The sequence below is a fragment of the Gymnoscopelus microlampas genome, assembly GCF_963454915.1.
Source record: "Gymnoscopelus microlampas genome assembly, chromosome: 1".
In the NCBI taxonomy this organism is placed as follows: Eukaryota; Metazoa; Chordata; class Actinopteri; order Myctophiformes; family Myctophidae; genus Gymnoscopelus; species Gymnoscopelus microlampas.
Window position 1 is genome coordinate 61,581,361 of NC_139962.1, and position 18,644 is coordinate 61,600,004.

Here is an 18,644-nt window from a genome sequence, read left to right on the forward strand (position 1 = left end):
CGGAATTATGATAAGAAGCGACGGGACCTGCTTGTGAAGGACAATGACAGAATTTGGCTACGCTCTCATCCGTACTCCAAAGCAGAGAAATCATTCACGGCAAAGTTGGCACCCAAATGGCTAGGACCATATAGAGTGATCTCTCAGGTGGGGCCGGTTAACGTTGACGTGGTACTGGAGGAGACCGGTGAGGATCGGAAGGTAGTCCACGTCTCAAGACTTAAACCTTGTTACCCATCAGCACAGGAGTTGGACGAACTGGAACGCCAGCGTGTGTTGGATATCTTCAATGAGGAGAGTGACGAGGAAGAGTTCTTGGGTTTCTCCAGCCCCGTACCAGAGAGTGGGGTTAAAAAGAGATCTCTAAAGAAGAGATGAACCTAGGACATTTCCCTGCATACGTGCAGTTTTTCTAAGGGGGGGGGAATGTGGCGGTCCGCCCCCTGAGTTTTATTTTCACGTCACGTTCATTCACTAGTTCCACTCCCCATTCACAAAACCGGCCAGCCTATCACCTCCCTTCTCTCTCCGCACGCTCTCCACCCCGCTCCCTTTGAAGTGCACACCAGGAACTCACCCCGCGGTCTCCGTCACTGTCTGTGTTTGTTTGTGTTAGCGTCTGTCTCACAACTGAAGAGGCTGCGTCTTTTCGGCTTTGTGTTGGTCTATGCTAAAAAGGGTTTTAGCGTCCGAGCGTCGCGAGTACAGTCCGCGTCGGGAGGACCGTTGGATTCCGTTGGAACCGAGACAAACAAACAAAGTGGACGTCGGCGAGGCGAAAACAACGGCGGATCGGGACCGGCCATTAATCCAGGATTCCACGCCACGGTACCAAAGGTAAAGGGGAGCCTGGTTGCTGCTGGAGCTAAAGTGTTCGTTGGAGCCTATTAACAGGCGGAGCGCGGAGGTCGGGAGGAGTTTGGAAGGGCGTTATTTTTGTTTATTTTGAGCGTGAAACTGTTTTCTAAGCAGCATTTATTTTTGGATCTTTTGGATTAACTGTGCTATTAACTGTGGGTATTTTTGTGCGTGGAGGTGGAACTGAACTGAGAATAAAATCCTACACGGTACTTTTGAGTTTAAACAAGGACTGCACTGTGTGTTATTTTCTTTAATGTGAATTGTATTGAAATTAAGTGTTGAATGTGGTCTTTTCCTCTTTGTGACGGGGTTGGTGTGTAAGTTAAGGGTTCATGTTGTACATGCAGGTTGCATGACTGAGATAATATGTATCCTTGTGGTTGGTATTCACTCTAAACAATTTGTCGGTTGAAAAGCCGGCTGGCACCCCAAGCAAATGTGAATTTAAAGAGTAAACCGCTACAACGTGTGGGAACGTTTGGTCCTCACAAGTATAGTAACACACACACACACACACACACACACACACACACACACACACACACACACACACACACACACACACACACACACAAATCCTCTTCAGAAAAGCCCACAGAAAAGCCCACATATTACATCTCATTATCTTTATGACTTCATACTGTAGCTCAACTCCTAACAATGAATTGGGGAAGTTGAAAACTCTGTTTCTATAACAAAGCCTACTGAAGACACCCACATCCTTCTTAAAACCCAGTCTCATTTCCATTTGCGCATTATTATGCACTCAGACAATTTATTTCTAATTGCCGTAATTACAACATTCATATGTCAACCATCTCATCTTGTTATTATTGTTTTTGTGCTCTATGCCCTAACCAAGAGATTAATTCAATGTTTCACAATTCATTAATCGCCCGTCATTAAAAGGAACAGCTGGTTAAAATAAGACAGTAGGTGGATGATAAAACCAGTTTAGTCCAGCTCCTCCACCTACACACAGCCAGGATAAACCTGCAGCCAACAGCAGGTGAAAGTGGAGTTTTAACAAAACAAATAGTCATCATGTTGTTTTATATAGAAAATATGCTGCTGTTTCCTATACTCAACACAACTGTAATAAGTTCTCACTCAAAATGCTGTTGCTAATAAAGTTATCTAAAACAGTCTCTGTTGTGTGTGGTCAGCCTCTGTTATATATAATTAGGAAAGGAAATAATTGGAAAGCCTACATGTTTCCCTTTAAAATGGTGTCCCATTTGTAGTAATGAACATTCATTTGAAGAATGAGCAGCACAGCTGAATATGTGGTAGTTTGAAGAACTGTTGTACTTTGACCTCTGAGGAGCAAACATCCTATGAGTCAAAGACGTATAAGGCTTTCAAGATATACAATAATTGAAACAGCAATTAATATACCGTAAAGATCCACTTGTCCGGGTGTCCATCTGAGCACGGCCTCAACAGCTGCAGCTGATTGCAACACAAAGATGCAACCAGTTACACTAATTCAACACAGACGTGCAACACATGCGCCACTTAAAGACATGCACACACACACACACACACACACACACACACACACACACACACACACACACACACACACACACGTAACCTTCAGACCTGCGAGGCACAACGTGCACACTCACAAGCCAGCACTGCACACGTGCGAGTGCACACACACACACACACACACACACACACACACACACACACACACACACACACACACACACACACACACACACACACACACGTAACATGCAGACCTGCAAGGCGCACCGTTGTTCCGATCCGCACCAAACTTGCCACCAACACTAGTCAGAGGTCTGCCATCACAATAGCCACACCAGGGACCACGTATGGCACCTAGAAATACCTAAAAAACTAAAACCTATAGAACCTACTAGGTGCACTTAGATGGCCAACAGGCTGTAATTGCGTAAGCCTTAATTGCTTGCTCAGGGTGGGACAGTGGGTCTCTGCTCTACATGTAAAGTGTCTTGACAACTTGTTGTGATTTGACACTTTAATAAAATTGAATTAATACAATTTAATTTAATTTAATTAAGCCCCACCCCTCTGTGTTCCTGTTGAGCAGCCTTGAAATGAATGGACATGGATTTAACATTGTTCCTCTACTTCATATAGCTTAAAGAGGTGGTGCCATGGTTTTGCACTTTTTCTGTTTTTCATGTGTCTATGAGGTTGATAGAACTTCATTAAGGCCCCCGCTGGTGGTTTTATGGTGTTTCATGTCTTCTCTGACTATTTGGAGTTTTTTCCTGGAGGCTGAAACCTTGAGAGTCAAACGTGCCAATCCAAAAACAGGGGCATAGTGACATCACAGAGCCCCCAGAAAACATACCCTCCCCCTCATTATCATAACACAACAGGTGTGGGCATGAGGAGGAGGAGGGACTAGGACAGGTGGGTGGTGCTAAGGTGGTGGAGGAGGTGCTAAGGTGAGAACCAGGCATACTTAATGAACTGGAGGCGTGTCCACATAAAAACATTTTTTTAAACAATTTCTGTACACTTTTTTTTTTTGAAAAAAATCCTTACATAATAATAATACCTTATGATCAGGTTTTAGGGTTGAAAAATATCATGGCACTCCATCTTTAATGACATTAACTCATCAAAGGCACCAGTAGGCTATCTTCACACTGGGTGTGATATTTTTATATTCATTAGACTTTCACCTATGTCTAATTATGGGGCCAGGCTTCCAGCATGGACCCATATTGTTATTGGCATTATTCCGTTTCTTCTTCTTCTGCCACTTTTCGCAGTTCTGGCTGAACCGTGCAGTCGCTTTTTATGAAACTCGGCCATATGATAGATCATGAAAAACGATCAAGAAATAATTCTCACAATCTTTCGTCAAAAGGTGGCGCTATAGCACTCAATTGAAAAATGCCAACTTTGATCAGGTACAACTCATGCCCTGTTTCACCTACAGCCATGAAACTTCGATGCACACATGCGTCTCCTCATGCTGAACAACTTTCACACTCTGACTTTTGACCTCTGACCTTTAGATCTCCCACCATTTTGAATTATATGAAAAACAGTTAAAACCTATCTCCTCCTGGGATTTTTGAGTAATCTGCACAAAACTTTTTACACATGAACTTTGGACCTATACCAAAAAACGTTTGCAAAAAATCTTCCATAAGTGAAAAAATGAAGCTTAAATGAGCCAATGAATATTGCAGTTTTATGACAATTATCCATCTGCCCCTAAATCATACATGCAGACTTACCATTCTTTGAAACTTTGCAGAAATGTAAAGGGCCATTCCAAATATCACTGAAACCAATCTTACTCCAATTGGTCAAACGGGGGCGCTATAGCAATTTTTTGAATATTGAAACTTTAAACAGGCAAAAGTCATGCCTCGTTTGGCCGACAGCCATTAGACCTGCTTACACATGTGCCTTGACTAATGAGGAACACATCTATCACGTTGACCAGTAAGCACCGCCCTTACGTTGTCCGCAATCTTGAGCAGTTTGAAAAACACTTAAACCCAGGATTTTTCAGCTATTTGCGTGAAACTGTATGATCAGTGTGATCTCTTTTTTCAGAGGTTTGTCTCTTGGTCCAATAGCGTCCCGCTTAACTGTATGTCTCACAACCTCAAGGTCACAGGTTCAAGCCTCACTTGGTGCAGACTTCATCTAAGTTGCATTTCACACAACATGACTATCAATGAATACATTTGCAATTGTTAAAGATAACATGAAATACTTAATTGAGTGTTTTTTACATACTTCATTGTGAAAATAGCTGATCTACAATCTCACAACTTTTCAGATAGCAATGAGAGTATGTTTTTTCAATGTATAACATACTTCATTGTGAAAATAGCAGATGTACAATCTGACAACTTTTAATGGTTTGTGAGCTTGTAGATCGGCTACTTTCACTAGTTTTGGTTCTGAGGAGATGTACAATTTCTTCATTGGTAAATGGTTTGTGAACGAGTGATCTTTGTGTTAGTGAAACAGGGGCTTGGGTCATGACAGAAGGCAAGAGTTTGTGATCCTCAACAGACGATATCAGCCTGGACAAAGCTATAGCACTATAGGTAGTGTTGCAGCTACCTAAGAGTGCCTCATGATCGCAAGGTTGCCGGTTCAAGCCTCACTTGATGCAGACTCATTTAAGTTGAATTGCAAAAAACATGACTCAATCTATTCCGTTTCCATGGCTCTCTCTCTCTCTTCAATCTATTCCGTTTCTATCTTCAATCTATTCCGTTTCCATGGCTCTCTCTCTCGCTTCAATCTATTCCGTTTCTATCTTCAATCTATTCCGTTTCTCTCTCTCTCTCTCTCTCTCTCTCTCTCTCTCTCTCTCTCTCTCTCTCTCTCTCTCTCTCTCTTTCTTTCTCTCTCTCTCTCTCTCTCTCTCTCTCTCTTAGGGTCGGCCATAGCTGAGTGGTTAGTGAGCCCGCCTAGGGAGCCAGAGGCTCTGGTTGACCCAGGTACGATTCCAGGCCAGGTCAGCAAATGTGTCGATGAAACGAAATTTGTCCCTGAGCAAGACTCTTAACCCCTAATTGCTCACAGGCCCTCATTGGAAACAAGACCGCAAGGACTTTCATGAACTGACCTGTTAAAGGAATTATCATTTCTCTTTCTCTCTCCTGGCCCCATATTATCGCTGCTTGCAGCTATATTATGATTTGTATTTGAGAATAAATCCAATAATTATATTGTATTGTCATTCATATAAAGTGGCCTATAAAATGTCATTCAGTGTAATGCAAAGTGTAAATAAAATAAAAAATAATGCCCATTTTTCATAATCTCAAGGTTGTACTACCAAGCACACACGCGCCCCCCCCACACACACACACACACACACACACACACACACACACACACACACACACACACACACACACACACACACACACACACACACACACACACACACACACACACACACACACACACACACACTAGTATCTCGCCTAAATAATGATGAGGGGTGAAACAACATCATCGGTGTGAAGAACATCAAAGCATTTCCGCTGGTGATTTGCAGATAAAAGGATACCAATGACAGCAGAAAAGCAGAAAATCTCAATATGATCTCCTTGTAACCAGGATAGGTGAGAGATAGATAAAAATGCTAGGGGGGGCCACAGCATCTTTATCTGCTAGGGGCCACAATATCTTATCTGATTGAGGGCACAACATGCATAGCGAGGGAGAGAGAGAACATAACTGACGATTAAGACTCATCATTCCAGAATATTTAATCAGATTGAAACCAAAGGAACAAAAAAAAACCTGCATACATACAAGGTGAAAACAGTGGGAAGACTCAGATTCTCTGCTGGAACTGTTACCTCCACGACTGACTCTGGATAAGTGGATGAAGATGGATGGATGATGGATGGATTGATGGTTTTAATCCTCAGTTATGTTCTTTCTCCCTCGCTATGCGTGTTGTGCCCCCAATCAGATAAAGATGTTGTGCCCCCCAGCAGATAAAGATGCTGTGCCCCCTCTCTCTCCTTCTTGTCATCCCAATCTCTCCCTGCTCGTCTTGTATTTGTGTGAATGTATCACTCCTGTGTCAGGAGGGATAAATATAATGTAACTTTGTGATGCTGAGCTTGCATTAGGACCATGCTTATTGTCTCCGCCAGGCCGAAGGCATGGCGAGAGAGTATGTTTTACCCCCCCCCCCCCCCCCCCCCCCGCCCGTCCGTCCGTCCATCCGTCCGTGTGTGTGTCCGTCCGTCCGTCCGTCCGTCCGTGTGTCCGTCTGTGAACAGCTAATCTCCGACACCGTTGGCCCGCCCGCTCCGAAACTGTGCACACACACTCCCTGGATGCCAATTCAGAACCTCTGCCCCAATTTTTTCACATAGCCCTGTTATAGCGCCACCAGGATGCCGATTTGTGCAAAACCCATTTACTCCTACAGATTTTATCCAAACGTCATGCAAATCGGTACACATTATCTCTATAGTCATGTGATCAACACGGATCTGTCCGATTTTCCATATTCCATCCTCATTGGCTAAGGTTGGCTTCCAAAGTTTACAGGATTGGTCTGTTTTGAACAAAATGCCTCAAATCATGAACGCAGCTTGCGATTTCCGTGAAATTTCACACGCACATTCCCACTAGGCCGAGGAAGAAATGGCACCCTTTTCACATTGGTCTGTTATAGCGCCACCAGCAGGTCTAATCTTAGCAAAACAATTTTTTAGAACAAAAGCCTCAAATCATGAATGCATTGTCTTATTGCCGTGAAAAGCCTAAAAAGAAATGACACCCCTTTCACATTGGCTTATTATAGCGCCACCAGGAGGCCACAATAACGTACCTGACCTGGCGGAGACCTGTGCTCCGAGGAGCACTTTTTCTAGTTAACATTCATTCAATTAGAAATATAAATTCTGCATTCCAGCAGCCTGTATGAGATCCAGTATGTGCACTGTCATGCTGCTTCGGTTGAACCACATACATGAGTTTACTGATTACATGCATTTAATCTATTGCACTGTGACTGTCATAAACATACAGTACAGACACACATGCACATACTGCGCACACGACACACACAAGGCTGTGAGTTACAGGGCAAAGGCTTTGTTCTACATCATTGCTTTTGTATTTAGTTGTATATCAAGGAATCAATGAACCACCTATGTATGCCCTGGTTTATGAGTTGTCACACAGTGGTGTTGTCCAAACAAACTGTGAAAGTAGCAGATCTACAAGCATTTTTTTAAATATAATTGATTGATTAAATCAATTAGTTTAACTGTTGCACCTCTAATTGCAACTCCTCATTCACCCTGTCTGTCCATAACCAGCCACCGACCTCTTTCCCTATTATGCTAGCAGCCTGAGAAACAAGTCTCTCTGTCAGCAGCGTCAAAGTGAATCCAGTGAGCTTTGACAGGAGGTTGACTATTCTAGCAAAGCAAAGTCCTGTGGGAGACAAAGTGAGGCATTCTCAGCTCTCTGAGAAGTGACACCTCAGCACTTTTAGTATAGTCATGGTCTGGACTGTGACAGGAAATCTCACTGTAACCTAAGAAACACACTTTAAAGATTAGTCTTGTAAATGACTGGTCATGAATTAACAATTTGTCATAGCATGTCACAGTCATATAACTTGGCTAAGGTCTTAGCATTTATGGAACCAATAAGCCACCATGTGTTAAGATGGTAAAAAACCTTTTCTAAGGTTGTTTTTTTTATCACTTATTACACGGCTTGGTTGAATGCGTGATTCTGATTGGCTAATCACTGAAATCAGCGGTGTGTTATTTCTGAATAATGACCGATGAGCTCTATAACAGAATGTTGTCTAATCAGAGCACCTGGCTGTGCTGCTTGAATTGTATGCCGTATCCAACATGACAGCCATGTAAACAAACACACAATGTCGTTTACAACTAAACGTTGCTCTCAAGAATGTTTTTGAAAACATTTGAAACGAGAAATAGACGATGCAGTAACCGAAAATTGATTCTATTTGATCAACACTCCCTTGTTTTCCGAGGCGACCCAGGCCGCCCAGCGCAACACTTATGGAATATTTTCTTTACCATGAGCAAGGAACTACTACTTTGCTGTTACTTTTGGGTCAATTCATACATTAATTTATGACATAGCCGTGTAATAAGCGGGATAATTGACATCACGCCGGTCAGGATCATTAAACACATCGGCTTTGCCTCTTAGTTTAATCATCCTGTTGGGAGTTATTTCTCAACAACAACCGGCGTGGTGTCAATTATCCTTTGCTTAGCCTCTCCGTCTGTCCGTTTGTTAATCTCTTTCAACTAGGTTCAAAACCGGAAACGTTTCCCTTAATAATGTAATTTCACACTCTTTCCATCTCTCTCTCTCTCTCTCTCTCTCTCTCTCTCTCTCTCTCTCTCCCTCTCCCTCTCTCTCTCTCTCTCTCTCTCTCTCTCAGGTGTAGTGTACACAAATAATCTCAGGTGAAGTAATTACTCTTAGAGTACCATGTCTACGTCTTTGGCAACAGGCCAATTCCAAGTTGACACATGGATGCAGAACTCTTTCACCAGACGCTCCATGGCACAGTAAACATACACAGAATAATGAAACAATATCATACCTTGAAGTCGAAAGAGGAGCACAAATCCAGGAATCCAAACGCCGTGTATCCAGAAATAATCCATGATGTCCTTTAATCAGGTCCAAATGGAGACTCCCTCACAGACGTCACAGGTCTTCTTTATGAAGGTGGGTTTCAGACTGTATTTTCTTGAGGCCAACCTGCTGTCCCTGTGTAGAGATGCAGCTGAAACAGTGAAAACCTCACAGGCTGGTCTGTGATGATGCAGAGTGATGCTGATGCTGAGCTCACAATGAGTAAAGAGATGGAGACTGAAGAACCAAGCAGCAGCTCTCGCTACAGACATGACACTACACTACACAACACATGACTGCCCCCATGTGGTAGTTTAATGAAAAAAGGTCAGCTCAACTGTGCAACATTTATAGATACAGTGTGTGTGTGTGTGCGTGCGTGCGTGCGTGCGTGCGTGTGTGTGAGTGCGTGTGAGTGCGTGCGTGCGTGCGTGCGTTTGAGTATTACCATACTTGTGAGGGCCAAATGTCCTCACCTTGTGTGCGTGTGCGTGTGTGTGCGCATGTGCATGCGTGCGTGTGTGCATGTTTGGTGCTGGGAGCAGTGATTGAAAGCAAGTCATAGTGAAGCAAACCACCTGAAACACGAATTACTCCTCACACAAGTTGTGTACAATAAATGATAAAGGCAGAAACATGTATTTATTTGAATTGGCATAATATTTCATTCAGTGGGTATCAACATCATTACCATTAACAATAAAAGCAGAATGCATCCAATTGAATAAGACACAATGGGTTAACGATAAAATAGACTGGACATATATGCGCCAGTGGTGGGGGAAGGGGGAGGATGGGCAGGCCTACCGCCCAGGGTAGTGGCACCCCAATAAATCACTGCAAAACCACTAAACTAAACAAAATAAAATAAATCAATAGTATCAAACACAACAGCAAAGGGGGGGCTACCACAACGACTGGGCAGCCAGTCCAGAGAGCAGAGAGACAGAGAGTGAACCTACCACGTTTGCAAGGCCGGAATGCACAGCAGCACTGCCCGCAGCGGCGGAAACCGGGTAGTAGGAAGCAAACTGAAATAATAAAGGCCAAGGTTTACAGTCACTATACTAGACACCAAATGAACGTGCTAATACTGCGGAGAAGGAGGACCACCAACGTACCTTCTTGTGCGTGGTGAAGTGGCACCGCACGCAAACACTCGGACACGGAAGGATGTTTGTAAACACAGTAACACATTGGGGCTAAAAAGGACAACAAGCGGTCAAGTTAAAGACCATTCACACTGTAGTATACAGGCGAGTGCGTAAACAGATGTTGAGACATACCTGCGCTGATGCGTGACAATATAGACAAACTAAGCCCAACAGGCCAGCCTGGTTCTGAGGACACAAGGTTAGTGTGGACGCACACCCGCTGAGGAAGAGCGTGGCGTGGCACCCACAGACGAGCTGGGACAGACTGCTAACTCTGGTAGGAGTTGCGCTGCTTTAATGCTGATGCCAATCAGCCCACTGATGAGTGGGCGGAGGACCCAAACCCTAACTCCAGGGTCTATACAAAGTTGAGACAGCATTCGATGCCAAAACAGGAGTGGAGACCTCTATCCACTGGTCCTCTATCCACTGCCTGTGGAAGATGGTAAAGGTTGGAATGCTGGCCAGCTGTTAGACCTCGAAGTTCTCCATTGGACATCCTCGCTACTTACCGGATGTGTCATCAGATTGAGAGACCAGTGATCTAGATTCTCAGAGACTCTCTGTGTTAAATACTCTGACGTTGCGACCCACCAATGTTCATTTTGTCGACTAAAACTACCTTTGTCGACTACCTTTTTTCACTGACAAAAACTAAACAAAAACTAAATAAAAACTAAGCTATGATGACTAAAACTAGGACAAAAAATATTGGCAATTTCGTCAACAAATAAAAACTGTTGGGGGAGGGACTAGTGGAGAAGAGATGCAGTAGAACTAAAAGACAAGTCATTTTATGTTTCGTTGCGCTCGGGTGTTGCGCTCTGAAAATAGCCGATCTACAAGCTCAAAACGTGTCGCACTGCGACTCGTTGTGAGCTTGTAGATCGGCTATTTTCAGCATGCAACCAAGTGTAAATTCAGCCATTACGACATCAAGGCAAAAATCTACTGTAGATTTAGTTGACTAAAATCTTATAATTAGTCTAAACTAGACTAAAACTAAAATTCAGATGACTAAAATATGACTAAAACTAGATTAAATTGTATTTGTAATGCACTATTTGCAATTGGAAAAGATAAAGTTTGAATTGAGAGGGAGTGAAGACAAATTTTACAAGACTTGGCAACCCTTCATCGACCACTTCAATAAGTGCACGCTGCCTACATAATAGTTAACACAAAAAAAAGAAAAAAAGGAACTGGAGTGTTTTTTATTTTTCTTACAATTTTTACAAAATAGAGGGCACGATCTGTGCAGGGAGAGTATGAGAGCAAAAGTGGCTGTTGTTGTTCTGTTTTTTGTTTGTATCTGTATAACTGTTTGTTGTTGTTTTTTATGGTGTATATTTTATTTGAATTCTTCCGGAACATCTACCAAATTACCTGTCAATATCTTTTCTTTTATATTTTATAGTTGTTTATACTCATGTTCATGTTACTGAAAATTCCAATAAAACAAGTATTTAAAAAAAAAACTAGATTAAATTGTATTCAAAAGACTATGACTAAAACTAAATCAGAATTTGCTCTCAGAATTATCACTGTGACCCACACATACAAACATCTTGGTCTCGATGATGGTGGCAGGGGACCGTACCCTACCAGGTGCCCAGGTGCCTCCGACATGAATTGAAGACCAGACCATTGTGGAGGTTGTCCAGCTTGTACCAGTCACAGGGGTTTGTAAAATCAGATAGATGCCCTAAGTGTTGGAAAGTAAATAAGTACATGTACTTAAGTACTGTACTTAAGTACAATTTTGAGTTGCTTTTTACTTTGCTAGATTATTTCCAATTTGCATTACTTTTACTACTACTCCACTACATCTCAGAGGCAAATATTACTACTACTAGTTTACTAGTTTACTATATTACTAGTTATTTTACTCCATTACAAGATATATACCTTATTATATTATAAAACATACATTAACCGCTTTAGCCCTATTTTATACATAGGCTATTTGAAAATAGACGATCTACAAATTCACAACCCGTCACATGGCGACGCGTTGTAAATTTGTAGATCTGCTATTTTCAAACATTTTAGTACTTTTACTTTTGGTACTTTAAGTTTATTTTAATGCCAATACGTTTGTACTTTTACTCATCATCATTTTGAACACAGGCCTTTTAGTTGTAACAGAGTATTTTTATATTGTGGTATTGCCACTTTTACTTAACCCTTCCATTGTGTTTTCAAGGTAAAAAGTACCCTTTACATTTCTTTATTGGAACAAGGCTTCATAATATCCTCAGAAACAGCTATTTTAACGCAACAAAATCAATTACCTCCATTTTTAGTTCATTCTGATGGTCTCTAAAAAAAAGTTACACCTGTGGTGCTCAGGAGAACATTTGACCCAGCAGAGAAGAGTGGCTCAATTCCCTCTAAATTGTCAATATTCAATGTTTACATGAAGTGAGAGTGAGAGTGAGACACTTGTCCTCAATTAGCATTTGCTATCAGGAGTAAAATAAAGTTTGGGTTTATGAAAAATAAATGACTTTTTACCTTCTATGGTATACGGGTACATTTTGACCATTAACACCACATGATATGTCACTATCTGTATTTTTTATAATATTAAAATTTGTTAAAGTTAAAAAACTAAAACAAGTATACATATATTTTGCATTATATTCACTTACTTTGTTTTTCTTTTCTTTTTCTTTTACATATTCCACAAATGAAAAGAAGCAAGAAGAAGATAAATCTATTATACCTGCACCTATCTTCAATTAAAATTCATCAAATAATTAGTCGGGGATCCAGTCACCGAAAATTTGAGAGGACCTGTGATGTCATGCTATACTTTTTTTTGGTGTTTTTTCTATTAATTTGGTCATTAAGGTCCACAGAATGAGAGGCCTGCTCTGCAGGAAACATCGCGAAAAAAAAGTTATGGGCATTTTTGTATAATGAAGCCTTTATTTTTTTGCCCATTTTCGCCTATTGTAAAAAGCTAGGTTTCTTTTCTTAAAGTGCTCAGTAGGTTGTGTAGGCTGTCAATAAATGATTCCCAGATACACAGAACACATTTGTGAACAACACCAAGTACAAAAATACACTCACAAAGCCTTTCCAAATGATTTATAGACATTTTTGGTACCAAAAATGCACCCGTTTTTTGCATTTTCCACAATACTTTCATCTTTACTTCAATAGTAATCAACTTTTCCATGGGTTATGACATCAGCCAATGTCTCATTCTTTTCATCAATCTGTATAGTCATTCCACAAAAAAAAATATTAAAATCAACCCTAAACTAGAAAATGTGCTCCTCGGAGCACAAGTCTCCGCCAGTAAATCTTGATTAATCCTGTCTAAGCTATTTATATTACGTACTGTGATGACACCAGAGTGTCTACATAATGTATTGCTCCGCCATTTCTCAGCCATTTCGTGATTATTCCTGTCTTACCTCACTTTGAAAGAGACACAGACTCTTTCAAAGTGACACATCTATTTATAGGCCGCTATACGCCAATCAGCGCACACTCTTTCAACGTATTGTCACGTGTCACGTGAGGCTTGACCAATGTTAGCTTGGCCGAGGGGGGGGGACGGAAAGTGAAAACATAGTCTCCTGGCGGAGACAATAAAGGAACTGTGGTGACTTTATTACCCTTATGCTCAAAATTCCCAGAGCCTTTTTTTCTTCTTGAAAACACCTGTACCCCCAAAAAAGAAACGTGTGCCATGGGTCATGACATCAGTCAATGACTTATTCTTTTCAAATATATATCAGCAAATATTTTGATAACTTTAGTTTAAACATTCTTTACATTATTATTAATTTCATCATGCGTCTCGCTAGCCAATCACAGCGCGTCTGCGAAGTTTGAAGTTAATTTCATCATGTGTCTCGCTAGCCAATCACAGCATGTCCTGTAAAGCTTAGCCTATGGGCGTGTTTTCCACAGCATGGCGTCACAGCGAAAGACACATTTTCACGACGGAAAGAAAAACTTTCACCACGGATGGGTCCTAAACCCTCTTATAGGAGCACAGCCCAGCACAGCCTACTAGAGCTTAAAACAGCCTATTAGAGACCAGTAGAGTCTAGTACAGTATAGCCTAGTACACCCATGACTAGTCCAGCCTTTTGGGAGAACAGACTAGGGGAGGGTGGTATAGGCTATACTAGCATGGAACAGCCTGGACTAGGCTAGACTAGGTTGTACTAGGCTGTACCAGACTCTAATAGGCTCTATTAGGCTGTACTAGTCCCTTGTCAGCCCTGTAGATACTCAGACCATTGGGATTAACCACTGTGTACATGGGCAATAGTTTGTGTGTGCACGAGCAATAGTTTTGCATGAACATTTGTAGGCCAAATTAAAGTACTGGCTTCTATAGCCTAATAGAGCCCAGTACAGCCTAGCAAAGCCTGCTAGAGCTGAAAACAGACTATTAGAGCCCAGCAGAGTCTAGTACGGTAAAGCCTAGTACATTCAGGTCTAGCCTAGTCCAGCCTGGTGGGAGAACAGAATAGGGGAGGGGGTACCAGGCTATGCTAGGACTGATAAGGCTGGACTAGGATAGATTAGGCTGTACTAGGCTGTACTAGACTCAAATAGGCTCTATTAGGCTGTAGTAGTCCCTTGTCAGCTCTGTAGATACTCAGACCATTGGGATTAACCACTGTGTACACGGGCAATAGCTTGTGTGTGCACAAGCAATAGTTTTGCATGAACTCTTGTAGACCATAGTACAGATCTGCCTTTTACAGCCTAATAGAGCCTAGTACAGCCTAGCACAGCCTACTAGAGCTTAAAACAGCCTATTATAGACCAGTAGAGTCTAGTACAGTACAGCCTAGTACACCCATGATTAGTCCAGCCTTTTGATGGAACAGACTAGGGGAGGGCGATATAGGCTTTACTAGCATGGAACAGACTGGACTAGTTAAGACTATGTTGTACTAGGCTCTACTAGGCTCTATTAGGCTGTACTAGGCTGTAATAGGCTGGACTAAGCTGTAAAGGCGGATTTCCATTGGCATGGTACCACACCACACCACACCACACCGACCACCACAGCAGCGGTTTCCACTACAATGAAGTGGGTAGAGTGGTGTGTAAGTGGTACTAAACTGGTGCCTAAAAAGTACCCAGTCCTGGGTAGGTCTGAGCTAGGCCAAGCTGGGCCACATGCACAGGTGATTTGCATTTGTATACAGGACAGTTGGCCACTCACCTACATTCCATTGTTAGGCAAAAATGTACATTACAAATGAGTGTGAATGACCGGAGTCTGCTACACATACCTGTGGATTTGAGCAGGGGTACTTTTGTGTAATGGAAACAGTAGATAATTTGAAGCGGTGCGGTTCTGGTCTGGTATATGCTGGACTGGACTGGATAAGCCGTAATGGAAAAAGGCCTTAATAGGCTTTAATAGGTTGGACTAGGCTGGACTAGGCTGTAATAGACTGTAATAGCTGGACTAGGCTGGACTAGGCTATAATAGGTTGGACTAGGCTCTACTAGGCTGTAATAGGCTGGACTAGGCTGGACTATGCTGGACTAGGCTTTAATAGGCTGGACTGGCCTGGACTAGGCTATAATAGGCTGGACTATGCTGGACTAGGCTGTAATAGGCTGGACTAGGCTGTAATAGGCGGGACTAGGCTGGACTAGGCTGTAATAGGCTGGACTAGGCTGTACTAGGCTGGACAAGGCTGTAATAGGCTGGCTCAAAATTCTGGGAATTTTGAGCATAAGGGTAATAAAGTCACCACAGTTCCTGTAATTTAGGGTTGATTTTAATATTCTTTTTTGTTGAATGACTATAAGGATTGATGAAAAGAATGAGACATTGGCTGATGTCATAACCCATGGAAAAGTTGATTACTATTGAAGTAAAGATGAAAGTATTGTGGAAAATGCAAAAAACGGGTGCATTTTTGGTACCAAAAATGTCTATAAATCATTTGGAAAGGCTTTGTGAGTGTATTTTTGGACTTGGTGTTGTTCACATGTGTTCTGTGTATCTGGGAATCATTTATTGACAGCCTACACAACCTACTGAGCACTTTAAGAAAATAAACCTAGTTTTTTACAATAGGCGAAAATGGGCAAAAAAATAAAGGCTTCATTATATAAAAATGGCCATAACTTTTTTTCGCGATGTTTCCGGCAGAGCAGGCCTCTCATTCTGTGGACCTTAATGACCTAATTAATAGAAAAAACACCAAAAAAAAGTATAGCATGACATCACAGGTTCAACCCATTTTCAAGAGCTTTTGGGCCTGTGGATCCCAGACTAAATAGATGATCCGTCCAATAGCTACCAACCAGTAGCCTACATAAATACATACAGTATATACCATGCAAGGTATACATACCATGATTCATCAAATAAAAAAGGAGGGGAAAAAAACAAAAACGCCAGAGAACCCCAACAATATAATTGTGTGAATGCAGGCCCCTCTGCTCATCCCATTATATGTAGACAGAGTATCCATTGATATAAATAATAATACAAGACAGCATGTTGTGCTTCCCATCTATGTTGTTGTTTCACACTACACAAATATGTAATAAAGTATAACCCAGATTTATGAATGTGTTAACATTAAACACAGTCACAGTAACATCACTGCACAGCTGTTGACAGGTGGTTTATAAGCTCTAGTGTGTGTGTGTGTGTGTGTGTGTGTGTGTGTGTGTGTGTGTGTGTGTGTGTGTGTGTGTGTGTGTGTGTGTGTGTGTGTGTGTGTGTGTGCGTGTGCGCGTGTGCGTGTGCGTGCGTGCGTGCATACACGCTAATCTCACTAACCCCTGGATGAATCAACACAAACGTTCTTCTGCTCAGTGCAACAGTTAAAAATAAGGGTGCAACTATGTGTTTCTAAAAAAAGCCACATATGAGAAATGTTGAGTTATTTAGACCATTTATATTGTTTTTGTCCTCAATATTTTTTTGGGGGGCAGACTGAAGTGTGTCATTCAGTTGATCTCTCTCGCTCTCTCTCTCTCTCTCTCTCTCTCTCTCTCTCTCTCTCTCTCTCTCTCTCTCTCTCTCTCTCTCTCTCTGTGCCGAAGCAGAAGTAAAGGAAGTACCGCCCAAGGAAGTTACATTAGACTTTCGTTAGACCGGTTCAGGGCTTTGTCACTATTGGCCAATAGAAGGCTCTGTAGAAGACCTGGCCCGATGAAGTGAATGGAGGTGACGCAACTCTCCTTATATGGCTCTGCTGTGAACTACATACCTGCATACATGCCAAGGCATGAAGACTGCTTGGCTTCAGCCACATAGCCCTCGTCTCTCTCTCTCTCTCTCTCTCTCTCTCTCTCTCTCTCTCTCTCTCTCTCACTTTCTCACTCTCTCGCCCCGCTCAGCTCAGCTCAATTGTTGTTTAAATCAGGAAGACACACGTCAGTGTTTTTCACTGATAGATACACTTTATTTACCAGCTATTAACTTCAAACAAGGACTTTACTTTGACATCTAAAGCTTTAACAAAAACAACAACAAGACATTGAATCAGACTACAGACAGAACCTACTGACTCTTTAACTTGATGTGTTGAGCTGAATTCAACAGGTAAGGCTAGCTGGAAACAATACAAATGTTCATAATATAACTGTATGACTGTATGGTGCACCACATTGATAGCATTCAAAGCCGGTGGTATGGTATACTAGCATGAGATAATTCACTCTTTTACTATTCAAAAACAAGGAAGTATGACATAAGATGTCATGTGTAGACGGGTGACAGTGTGAAGCAGGTCAGTCCCTGTACGTTTGTGGGAGTTGTTGTTTTTTTGCGAGGTCAGGCATGTAGTGGGTAGTGGGATGTGTGATGCTTGTGTTTTCTGCCATGTAGTTGATTGATTTGGCCAGCATTGGTAATGCAAGACATGAGTTACAAGAAAAATATACATATTCAAAGACCCACAATTTTCCCAAAAAATAGCAGATCTACAAGCTCATAGCGCGGCTATGGGCATATATATATATGTTTTTTATCAAAGGCTGTGAGTGTGTTGTTTACTGTATAAGCCTATTACAGATTGATTCTCATCTTATCCCTGGCTGGTAATATAAAATAAATATCACCCTTTTAAAAATTGACATTTGCATTTTTCTAGATCAGGCCTTTAAAAATCAATAAAATGAGTGTGTCTCAAGCATTAAGGTCGTGTGTGTGTGTGTGTGTGTGTGTGTGTGTGTGTGTGTGTGTGTGTGTGTGTGTGTGTGTGTGTGTGTGTGTGTGTGTGTGTGTGTCCTACACCAGTGGTTTTCAAATATTTTCATGTCAAGGACCCCCAAATTCACACTTATTAGCCCGCAGACCCCCATTTGAAAAGATAAGCCAAGGTGCCCCATAAGAGAAGATTTTTACAGCTCTAGCAGTGATTCTCAACTATTTTAATTATTTATTTCAAGGATCCCAATTCAAGGAAATCAATGTTAATTTAACTCAAGAGTGTACAAATGGTTCCATTTGTACACTCTAGGGTT

The 18,644-nt window shown here is 41.8% G+C and overlaps 1 protein-coding gene across 1 annotated transcript in view; it reads left to right on the forward strand.

Moving 5' to 3' along the window:
- Positions 1–17,537: 17,537 nt before the first annotated feature.
- Positions 17,538–18,644, forward strand: part of LOC311051985 (uncharacterized protein) — a 156,567-nt gene continuing 155,460 nt past the window's right edge. The window contains exon 1 of the mRNA XM_084066730.1: positions 17,538–17,721. The gene's annotated coding sequence lies outside the window, so the exon portion shown is untranslated. The remainder of the gene's footprint in view (positions 17,722–18,644) is intronic.